This window comes from Etheostoma spectabile, chromosome 6, assembly GCF_008692095.1.
Source record: "Etheostoma spectabile isolate EspeVRDwgs_2016 chromosome 6, UIUC_Espe_1.0, whole genome shotgun sequence".
NCBI classification, from domain to species: Eukaryota; Metazoa; Chordata; class Actinopteri; order Perciformes; family Percidae; genus Etheostoma; species Etheostoma spectabile.
In genome coordinates this window covers 15,066,468-15,070,916 of record NC_045738.1, presented here as the reverse complement: position 1 = coordinate 15,070,916, position 4,449 = coordinate 15,066,468, and positions in this window count along the sequence as shown.

The following is a 4,449-nucleotide window of genomic DNA, read 5'->3' as shown; positions in this document are numbered from 1 at the left end:
CACACACACACACACACACACACTCACAACTCAGGGACATGTTCAGATTTTCTTTGGGATATATTTATGTAACTCACCCACTTTCTCTGTCAGAGACCATGTGAAAACAAGCCTGTGAGGTACATTTATTTCACAAAAGCTGATTTTCATCATGAGAATGGCTTGCTTGGGGGAAAGCTGATGAATGCTGCTGACTATTTAATGCTTGTGTGCAGTGCTGAGGTCCATGTTGCAGTTTTATCACACCAAGTGAGCAACGCTCAGTGGAAATGTGGTTTGTAGAGCATGATAGCATCAGAAACTACACAGTTATGGGTGGTAGTTTGTGCAGGGAGAGACTGTGGTGCATGAGAATTCTGTCATAGCTTGAGTCCCATTCAAAATGTGTCTCAGGGGGCTCTGAAATAATGAGCTGTTATCATCAATGGGGAAAACATTTGTTTTGTTTGGTTCATAAGCTGAGATGAAAAACTAAATACACATACTCATCTCAGCAGCTTTTTACATTATATTGTACTACATTGTACTACATTACATAGGCTTTTCTGTGGGTTCATCATAAAACAACTCATTTGATTCATTGTTAATAAGAAAATATCATACGTTCATATGCTGTTGTGGGACAATTACAACACATAATAAAGTTTGCCCTCAACTGGCAATGAATGAAAAGTTGACTGGAGGGATTCATATTTCAGACTTGTAATCAGGATGCCTAGTAATAACTTCCCAACCTAAACAACAATGTTTTTTTTAAATAAGTTTTACTGAGTTTAGTTTTTAAGTTATAAATTATACAGTGTTTTATCAAATATTTTACTGTCGCACGCTACTGCAAAAAATATGTCTCGCCACATTCCGCTTAGAAATGAATAAGATGAGATGGGATTTTTGGTATGACTACACCATCAATCTCTTGATCACTCACTTTTGGCTCTCGGATTTGCACAAACATTTCCCCACCCCCTTTCTACACAGTAAACCATTTACACTTCTTTGGTTTTTTTCTGCTGCTGAACATCGATGACTAAACTGCTTTACACCTTGCCCTGGGCTATGTTGCACACACTGTAATTACTTTAAACAAAAGCAGCCCGCAATGCTCAGCCTGCGTTAATTGTTGCACAGATTGCAGATGGTTAGAGAAGATAACAAGTTTAATCTGTTTATATCCATGATCGTCTTTTGTGGTGCGATTACATTTGTGATTATGATGAAATACGACAACAACACAGCAATTATGGTGACAGGTTAATGCTACAATGGTGGAGTGGCTCTGATTAGACTTTTTTTTTTTAAACATACTTTAAGTTCAAAGCAAAAAGAAAATTTAAATTAGATTTGTATCATGCATAGACGCTTTCTTTATTACTTGAAGCAAATTTTGGTTATCCACACAACTCGTGTTTTTTTGTTAAAAAAAGGAAAGAAAAAACATCACGTGAGGTCAGTGGGACCATTTTAGAGGCATAGTGCAGAAAGATGAATTTGGGTCAAACTACCATGTGATTATGTTGTAAGTTGAAGTTGTATTTCCAGCGTCTGTCCCTTTGTGACTCCTCTTGGCCAACTCGAGTCGTAAATTATGCAGCCAAAGTGACCAGCCAGAAGTGACAGATCTTTGGGAAAGTTTCTCTTCAAGAATACAGCTCAAGTTCTCAAAGTTGTTAAACTTATAAAATAGCACCAGTCAGTGAGAGACGTACAGAAAAACGTAGCCTCTTTGTTGGCCCCTCAGCTTGTTTTGTCTGTAAAATCTGAGATCAGAAGAGAGTCGGGGTCAGGCAGAAGATTTACAGGTGAAGGTATGTAAAACAGGAAAGGTATTATTGGGCTTCACACACACATTTCATACATAAAAGCCCTCAAAGACAGACAGACATGTCTGGTAGCACTCAGGTATGACGACTGCGTCTCAACAGACACGGTGACTCATACTCATACACCCATCTGGAAAACCAACCTACGGGTGCAAAGATGTACACACAAACACACTGTCTCAGGATGTCTAACCTACAACTGCAACACCTGCTTGAGGCAAGAATGTGGAAACTAGTCTGTGGAAAGCATGCACACACAAAAAAGTATAAAGTGCAAGCTGGAAACACTAGTGAGTGACATAGTTTGCCATAGTTTTGTCTCCCCTGCAGCACATTTGCTTTAAATTGAAATGTCTACGAGGGTGGAAAGACCGGACTTTTAAAGACGTTTTCTTTATACATAGCCTCCCAATTTTTTTAAAGATTATTTTTGGGCATTTCCACTTTTAATGGATTGGACAGCTAGACATGAAAGGGGAAGACATGTAGGAAATGGTCACAGGTCAGATTTGAACCCGGACCTGCTGCGTCCAGGTATACATCTCTATATGTGTTAGCGCTGTCAGTCTTCCTCTATAATACATTTTTTAATATTCAAATGACGTTCAAATATTTAATGCTCATTTGCAACACGTTCTGTCCACTAGAGGGACTTCCAACATCAGCATGGCCTTAAACGGGACCTGCGTCATGACGCATTGCATTTCACCGCTCTCTGTTTACATTATTTTCCACCACGCACACAGGATCAAACACAAATCAACAGAGAACTCTCTGATGAAACATTATCTAACAAGTGTAATGAAGCGGCTCTGTTGTAAAGGTTTACGTTGCTCGGTTAGCACAATGACATCATGTTAGAAAGCACAGCCAAAACAGTTTGTCATAAACTAAGTAACAATAGTGTTAGCCACAATGCTAAGGGTACTGCCACTACTATTTTAGTGATTTAAGAGCAATCTGTTTCTTGCAGATGGTCATGTTACTGAGAATACAGCTGTTAGCAGGTAATATAGGAAGTCCAAGCTAACTCTGACAGCTGTAGGGCAGCTAACATACATTTTAGCTGTCTCTGTGAAGCTCCCAGATAAGCCACAACTTACAACGCAGTTAGGAAACCAGAACAAGCTAATTATTAATAACATAAGCATTTTGGCTTGGTGGATGTTAAATGTTCGATTTTAAAGTCATGTAAAAAGTATTTCCCATCCTTCTTCCAATTTCCAGCCAAAGCCTGTCCCTGCCCCTGTACTAACGTTACTCGGTACGTAATGTTAGCTCACAATGCCTTGTGTTTCTCACTCCCATAATTGTTAGATGTGACATGAAAAGAGGGAGATTAGCTAACGTATGCCAACCTCTTTATGAAAAGAAATCACATTTGAATAGTCATTTAAGCATTCGAATGGCATTGATTTTTTTACTATTCAAATTATTTTTGAATTTTTGAATTCGTTTCAACAGCCCTAATATGTGTGCGCCTGCTCTACCTACTGAGCTAACCCGGTAGCCTCCCATTTTTGAGACAATGCGCCAGGACAATTATTCTAGAAATACAAACAAAGGTTGTGTTTCACCTGCTGAGGACCAGACTAAAGTGAAAAGTTCCTACATTAGCCTACACTTATACATGTATGATTTTGTTACCCTAAAATTCATGGTGTATGCAACAAAAAGGCCACAATTCCTACACTTTTAATCTGATGTGGATATAAACACCTTCAAACTCAATACTTATTTGTAGTAGATTGAACATGAAATGCGTCGAGAGGCTGCTAACATCTTTTTTAATGGTACTTCTTGTTTACAGTAGAACAAAAGTAATGTGGTCATATTTAACTGACTGGAGGTTTCAGACACTACACTTACTGCACAGAGGTCATATTGTCAGGCAGAGAAGTGTGAGATTAGCTGTAATTTTGCGCCAGACAACACACTGATCATCAGCTAAAAGCAGGAGATCCCCCAAACAAACATTTCGTCAAAGCAGTCATCAGTGATAATCTCCAGTGTTTGCAGTATGCCTGTAGAGATAAGAAAGCAACTTTCTACTGGGTTATTATGACCTCTGTCTTGCCCCCGTTAGCCTTGTTAATCATCAACAGATAATGTGCGGATCCCTGTGAACATGTGGTTTGGTTTTGATTTAATTTAATGAAATACTTGTCACTTCATTTTAAGAAACAGAATGATTAATCCTTTAAAATCCCATCAAAAAAGCCAAACTATCCCTTTAATTATGGATGTATCATTTTAAAGAGAAAATTGTTTGGATTAATTCAAATGGCATTTAAAAAGAAATCTGTAAACTCCCCTGGTAGAGCGCGCGTCCATGTAAAGAGGATTAGTCCTCAACACAGCAGCCGCGGGTTCAACTCCGACCTGCGGCCCTTTGCTGCAACTCATTCCCCCTCTCTCTCCCCTTTCAAGTCTAAGCTGTCCAGTCAGAAATAAAGGCCTAAGTGGTAGAGCAGTCACCTGCCAACCGCAAGGGTGGGGGTTCGATCCTCGGCCCTGCAGTCCCATGTCAAAATGTTTTTGGGCAAGACACTTGACTCTGGGTTGCCCCTGATGCAGCGCCATCGGAGTGTAAATGTGTGTGAGTGTTCATCTGATGAGCAGGTGGCAC